Source organism: Bos taurus, chromosome 20 (genome assembly GCF_002263795.3).
Source record: "Bos taurus isolate L1 Dominette 01449 registration number 42190680 breed Hereford chromosome 20, ARS-UCD2.0, whole genome shotgun sequence".
In the NCBI taxonomy this organism is placed as follows: domain Eukaryota; kingdom Metazoa; phylum Chordata; class Mammalia; order Artiodactyla; family Bovidae; genus Bos; species Bos taurus.
Window position 1 is genome coordinate 51017889 of NC_037347.1, and position 7675 is coordinate 51025563.

General features: G+C 35.4%; 1 non-coding gene across 1 annotated transcript; it reads left to right on the forward strand.

Annotated features, from left to right (window-relative positions):
* Nucleotides 1-5945: 5945 nt before the first annotated feature.
* On the forward strand, nucleotides 5946-6018 carry TRNAG-GCC (transfer RNA glycine (anticodon GCC)). The gene has a single exon. It is a non-coding gene; the product is annotated as a tRNA-Gly (tRNA).
* Nucleotides 6019-7675: the final 1657 nt, after the last annotated feature.

The following is a 7675-nucleotide window of genomic DNA, read 5'->3' on the forward strand; positions in this document are numbered from 1 at the left end:
CAGAAAAATAAAATCTGACACTGTTTCCACTGTTTCCCCATCTGTTTCCCATGAAGTGGTGGGACCGGATGCCATGATCTTCATTTTCTGAATGTTGAGCTTTAAGCCAACTTTTTCACTCTCCACTTTCACTTTCATCAAGAGGCTTTTGAGTTCCTCTTCACTTTCTGCCATAAGGGTGGTGTCATCTGCATATCTGAGGTTATTGATATTTCTCCCGGCAGGTATTGGTAGAAAATAAGAACATATTTAATGTACCAAACACTTTTATTATTTTTAGTTCTTTAAATTTTTATGTTGCCACTATAAGTCTAGGAAATGGCTTACTTAATTCTATGATTTTATATCTCAAAGTTGCTTTCAGGATTGTATGGGAAATATTTCCAAATGGCTTTGTGAAAAATATCATTATTATATACAACTCTCTGGAAAATAATTAAAATTCACAGAAAATGTTTGCTATTGATTTAAAATCCAAAAGTGATTAAAAAATAAATTAAAAAATCAAACAAAATGACTGACATGTTCATTAAGACAGAATATCAACTGAACACATTTAATGCAGTAATCTTTCCTTTAGTTTTTTCAGTATAATCTTATATGTGAAATACATAATTTTCTGCGGTCCTTAAGACAGTAAATGGCTAACCCTTAATGATGATTTTTAAAGGACTATTAAAATTAAAAAGTACCTATATTCATAAGAGTTTAGAGAATCTCTAAAATATCCTCTGAAATAGCTGTATTTTGTTTATTCTCTTCCATCTCCAAGAATGTGCCTGTATTTTCATGTATGATATAAATTATCACCCTCATTTCAATCATTTTAAAGATTATTTTAAATTGGCATATGGATAATGCATTCATAATGGCGGGCAATTTTGTTATTGCAATTCAAGCAGGTCAAGCAAAAGTTTTGTTTTTGTTTCCGTATATGGTAAAGCAAAAAATACTTCAAATTATTCTGTTCTGCTATATAGCCACAACTTTTAATATCCGATAAAGAGTATACTTTATAATTTGAAAAACAACATGCTTTGTACTTATATGTCTATAGGAGAAAGGAACTAATATGCCTCATAGTGTAGTAGTTTTCAATAGAAAGACTATCTTGTGAAATATGGTTTTCATATGCATCCCTTGGTACCTACTAAGTAGAGTTATTTTTAGCACTAGCATTTTTTTAATGTGCTACTTTAATGGTGCTATATATCATTTTTTATTTAATTTCATTAGTAATATTAAACATTAAATCCCTTGTTGAATAGCAATTAAATTAAAAAGAAATAATCATTAAAATAATTAAGAATAGTATGCTTATTTTTCATAAATTCTCTATGTGTTTAATAATGTGTTTAATAATATCCCACCTCACAGGAATAAATTTGAGCCAATAACTTGTTTTTTTCAAAATTATTAGTCTAATTTATAAGCTATGATACTTATGCAAAGTGAGAATTTGCCTTTTTATTGTTAAATTTCAGGTACTTCTGCTGCATACCAATATAACACAAGTGACATCAAAATGGAATGTTAAGACTGTCTATAGGTTAGAATTCCATGGTTGTCATGAAAATGTTCTGTTTATATAGTTTACCAGTAAGATCAAGATCAGTATCTAGAAGATATTGAGTATACAGTCTTGTTTTCCCATATTCTGTGCACATTGCAATTCAAGTCACAAAATATGGCACCATTATGTGACACTGTAACAGAAGATGCATATCTTACAATTTTAGTGTGATTTATGAACTGTTATTACTCCATTTTATTTATTCATAAATATAATAAAGATGATAAGTTAGCATTCCACTCGTTTCTTACAATGGGGTAGAGACAGTCTTCTCCCATGAATCATCTTGGCTATTAAAGAATTATGAACTCTAATTTTTGCTAAAATAGTTTGTAAACAAAGCAGAAACTAGTTTGGCATGCATCTATTTTGTTGTGAATGAAAGTAGTGAGAATATGAATGAGGCAATCTGTCCAATTCTAACGTAATATGAAGAATGTTGGAAAAATAAAGATAGCATTATTATGCATTGTAGCAAACAGTAAGGTAGCCCAAATAAGTTTCCTTTACTAGCCACTCAGCAATTTGCTTTTTGTCCTTACAAAGTACAAAAAAAAAAAAAAAAAAAAGGAGTATTAATTCATCTCTTTTCAGGTTGGAGGCAAGGGGATATGTGTGTGGATTTTCTGCATTATCTTATTAACAAATTGAGATTCTTCTCCAAAATAGAGAAATAATTTGAGCCATTTTTACGTGTTTTATAATTTCCAAATTATTGTCTCAAATTAATTCTTTAAATCAGTGTATCTTTATAGCATCAAAGTCACACCATCATTAGTTAATCAGTAGATATTAATTTTTCACTTATTTTTTATTAACCTTTAAAGTGTCACTTGGGAAATTAAATCTTAACAAAAATAAGTTCATTGTTTAAATAAAGTAAATTGAACAAAAATAGTGTAAATTGTATATGTGTTTGGGACTCAGAAGAGGTCAGTCTTCCTGGAATTAAGACTTTGGCATTCTTTACTGTACTGACATATTAAATATAAAGAATATCTGGAGTACAGAATAAAGTGTGTAAATGAAGAAGGGAAAACCACTGAAGGGCACACATTTGGGCTTGAAATGTAAGGTAAATCAAACAAAGTTTTATAAAAGATAAAAAATAAATCATCTGAAAATATTGGGGAAAAAATATCTGACAGTTTAAAAATTAAGGGTGAGTTACTCTGAGAAACCTACATGCAGGTAAGGAAGCACCAGTTAGAACTGGACAGGGAACAACAGACTGGTTCCAAATAGGAAAAGGAATACGTCAAAGCTATATACTGTCACCCTGATTATTTATGTGCAGAGTACATCATGAGAAACGCTGGTCTTGAAGAAGGACAAGCTGGAATCAAGATTGCCAGGAGAAATATCAATAACCTCAGATATGCAGATGACACCACCCTTATGGCAGAAAGTGAAAAAGAACTAAAAAGCCTCTTGATGAACATGAAAGAGGAGAGTGAAAAAGTTGGTTTAAGCTCAACATTCAGAAAACAAAGATCATGGCATCTGGTCCCATCACTTCATGGCAAATAGATGGAGAAACAGTGGAAACAGTGTCAGACTTTATTTTTTTGGGCTCCAAAATCACTGTAGATGGTGATTGCAACCATGAAATTAAAAGACACTCCTTGGAAAGAAAGTTATGACCAACTTAGATAGCATATTCAAAAGCAGAGATATTACTTTGTCAACAAAGGTCCGTCTAGTCAAGGCTATGGTTTTTCCTGTGGTCATGTACGGATGTGAGAGTTGGACTGTGAAGAAGGCTGAGTGCCGAAGAATTGATGCTTTTGAACTGTGGTGTTGGAGAAGACTCTTGAGAGTCCCTTGGACTGCAAGGAAATCCAACCAGTCCATCCTAAAGGAGACCAGTCCTGGGTGTTCATTGGAAGGACTGATACTAAAGCTGAAACTCCAACATTTTGGCCACCTCATACGAAGAGTTGACTCATTGGAAAAAACCTTGATGCTGGGAGGGATTGGGGGCTGGAGGAGAAGGGAAAGACAGAGGATGAGATGACTTGATGGCATCACCGATTCGATGCACATGAGTTTGGGTGAACTCCGGGAGTTGGTGATGGACAGGGAGGCCTGGCATGCTACAAATCATGGGGTTGCAAAGAGTCGGACAAGACTGAGAGACTGAACTGAACTGAACTTTGTGGAAATAACAAACATCATCACAAAATGTAATATTTTACCAAATAATTAAGTAATTGGCATTCTGAGACATTCATATTACTTCCATGAATTTAACTTACTTCTGTGCCCTTTTACATCATGTGAATGAAACCAAAATCTTAGTTTAGATATAATGCCTAGTAATTTTTTACATTTTTTTCCAAAAGCAGAGAAAATATGTTGGTTTAAATTGCAAGTGTATTTGGTCCTAGATGGGATGGTGGTTTAGTCACTCAGTCGTGTCTGACTCTTAGGAACCCACGGACTGTAGACCTTCAGGCTCTTCTGTCCATGGGATTTCCCAGGAAGGAATACTGGAGTAGGTGTCATTTCCTTCTCTAGGGAAACTTCCCGATGCAGGGAGTGTACCCGGCTCTACTGTACTGCAGGAGGATTCACAACCGACTGAGCCACCAAGGAAGCCCTAGAAGGAATAACAATGTGATTAAATAGAAAAGTGGATATAAGCATGCATTTTCCCTTCAAAAATCAGAATGGAACACATCATAATAAATATGATTCTAGGGGAAGTTGGGATCGCATTACTAAAAATAAAAAAATTCCTTACAATGACTAAAAGAAGAGAAAGAATTTGCAGACTTGCTAGGAAGGGGTGATAATTGCTTCAGTGAATTTAATAATGTAAAACCCTTCAAAAATACTAGTGGTTTTGATTGGAGATCTACTCAATTCAAGAATTAAAGTGCCTGTAATTGTGAATAGACAACTTAAATATCCCCTACCAAGGAGATATAAAAGCAATTGTATTCATATAACTATTAAAATAGTATTATATATTGAGAAATGAAAGGTGTTTCTTTGATTAATTTTATCTTCAATTATTTTATATTTGTTACAGAAACTATAATTCTAAGTAGAAGACATAATTAGAGGAAAGAATAAGATTTTTTTAGGAGAGTATAAATTTAGCAAGGGGAGGTGACCAGCCTTCGTTTCTCACATTTGATTAAGGGATTTATGCTTTTGCAAGATATATTCAGGCTAATTAAAATCATGCTTGTGTTTTCATTAATGGGAGCAGAACAGAAATTTCTCAAGCTCATGAATATATATATACTATGTGATATCAAGTTAGGTTCCAGTTTTGATCATCAGAGGTAAGAAAAGTAAATGATTCAGTTTTCCTTTTATGAAAAATGGATTTTTTTTACTTATTTACTTTTAACAGGAAGGAAAAATGTTTAAATATACAGAGACTTGCAGATATACAGAGATATACAGATACATAGAGACTTGCAGATATACAGAGATCTCAGTTTCCCTTTGGAAACATACTTTACTGAATAATAAATGTTAAAATAGTAACATTAAAATTCTGCAAAGCCTGCCTTTTTTTATTTAGCAAGAAAAAATAATTCCTGTACCCTCACCAAGGTCTAAAATGTAAACATATTAAATGGTGTTTCGAAGTTAGGTTTGGACAGTGCCCTTTTCAGATCCTTTTATATGTGTACCAATTTTTTTTCATAAAATATTGCTGCTTGTTATTAAAACAATATTAATATTAGTGACTCAAATACTTTGGCCATCTGATGCGAAAAACTGACTCATTTGAAAAGAAACTGATGCTGGGAAAGATTGAAGGTGGGTGGAGAAGGGGACGACAGAGGATGAGATGGTTGGATAGCATCACCGACTTGATGGACATGAGTTTGAGTAAACTCCAGGAGTTGGTGATGGACAGGGAAGCCTGGTGTGCTGCAGTCCATGGGGTCACAAAGAGTCAGACATTACTGAGCAATTGAATTGAACTGAGTAATAATAACAGCAAGAGTAAATAGCTACCATTCATTAAGAATTATTACTGAAACTTTTCTGAATGTTTTACTGAAATTAACTAAGATCCTAAATAATGTAGCCACTATCTTCATTTTACAAACTTAAAGATTAAGGTTTTAAAAATTTAATCACTTTCCCAACTTTGCAGTTATTAAGTAGCAAAGCTGAGAACAGAAAAAATATCCAGCACTGTCCAAGTCTTATATTATCTGCAAAAAGACAGTGAAAGACATGGAAATATTAGGAATTCAAATTCTATCCTAAGACAACCCAGAAGGGTTCACATTTCTTATGGAAAAAAACAAGGGTGGTATATCACTGCAAAGGAATTGCCGTGTTGCAAAATGAGAATGAGATTCTCATCTCACAGGCAGAGTAATGAGGCTATGGGGCTTCCCTGGTGGCTCAGTGGTAAAGCATCTGCCTGCCAATGCAGGAGACACAGGTTTGATCCCTGGTCCAGGAAGATCCCCTGGAGAAGGAAATGGCAACCCACTCCAGCATTCTTCCCTGGAGAACCCTGTGGAGCCTTGCTTGTCACAGTCCATGGAGTCACAAAGCATCAGACATGACTTAGTGACATGACCACATAGATGATAAAGTTGCTGCTGCTGCTGCTGCTGCTGCTAAGTCACTTCAGTCGTGTCCGACTCTGTGCGACCCCATAGACTGCAGCCCACCAGGCTCTGCCATCCCTGAGATTCTCCAGGCAAGAACACTGGAGTGGGTCGCCATTGCCTTTTCCATTGTGTGAAAGTGAAAAGTGAAAGTGGAATCACTCAGTTGCGTCCGACTCATAGTGACCCCATGGACTGCAGCCTACCAGGCTCCTCCATCCACGGGATTTTCTAGGCAAAAGTACTGGAGTGGCTTGCCATTGCCTTCTCTGCATGATAAAGTTAGGAAGTGAATACAGGCCACCAGGGAACTAAAGAAAGATAACTTTTCCACATGTTTTGTTTTAATATTGTTGAAGTTTCTTAGTGTTTTGAGCAATAAAGAAAAATGTGTTACAAATATTTGTATAAAATATCCATCGTAGGGAGATGCCCTGTGTTTTCTCACATGAAAAAATATTCTCAGACAACCTAAGGTTAAAATTTTAAGTGTAGCTGCTGTTCAAAATTCTCACTAGGAGTCATTTACAAGTTAACCAACCTCAAGAAATACAAAATCAAACAAAAATTGTCTTGGTCAAATTGTTTCTAAAATGTCCAAAATTAACTCACAATTAACATCTTCCTAAATTTTAAAAGGAAATTTATGTGAGATATTATTCACCTGCATAAATGGATTCATTTATTCTTTCAGTTCAGTTCAGTCACATAGTCCTGTTCCACTCTGCGACCCCATGAATTGAATCACACCAGGCCTCCCTGTCCATCACCAACTCCCGGAGTTCACCCAAATTCATGTTCATCGAGTCAGTGATGCCATCCAGCCATCTCATCTTCTGTCGTCCCCTTCTCCTCCTGCCCCCAATCCCTCCAGGCTCCAGAGTCTTTTCCAGTGAGTCAACTCTTCACTTGACGTGTCCAAAGTATTGGAGTTTCAGCTTTAGCATTAGTCCGTCCAATGAATACCCAGGACTGATCTCCTTTAGAATAGACTGGTTGGATCTCCTTGCAGTCCAAGGGACTCTCAAGAGTCTTCTCCAACACCACAGTTCAAAAGCATCAATTCTTCTGTGCTCAGCCTTCTTCACAGTCCAACTCTCACATCCATACATGACCATAGGAAAAACCATAGCCTTGACTAGACGAAACTTTGTTGGCAAGGTAATGTCTCTTGCTTTTGAATATGCTATCTAGGTTGGTCATAACTTTCCCTCCAAGGAGTAAGTACCTTTTAATTTCATGGTTGCAGTCACCATCTGCAGTGATTTTGGAGTCCAAAAAAATAAAGTCTGACATGTTTCCACTGTTTGTCCATCTATTTCCCATGAAGTGATGGGACCAGATGCCATGATCTTAGTTTTCTGAATGTTGAGCTTTAAGCCAACTTTTACCCTCTCCTCTTTCACTTTCATCAAGAGGCTTTTTAGTTCCTCTTGACTTTCTGCCATAAGGGTGGTGTCATCTGCATATCTGAAGTTATCGATATTTCTCCTGGCAATCTTGATTC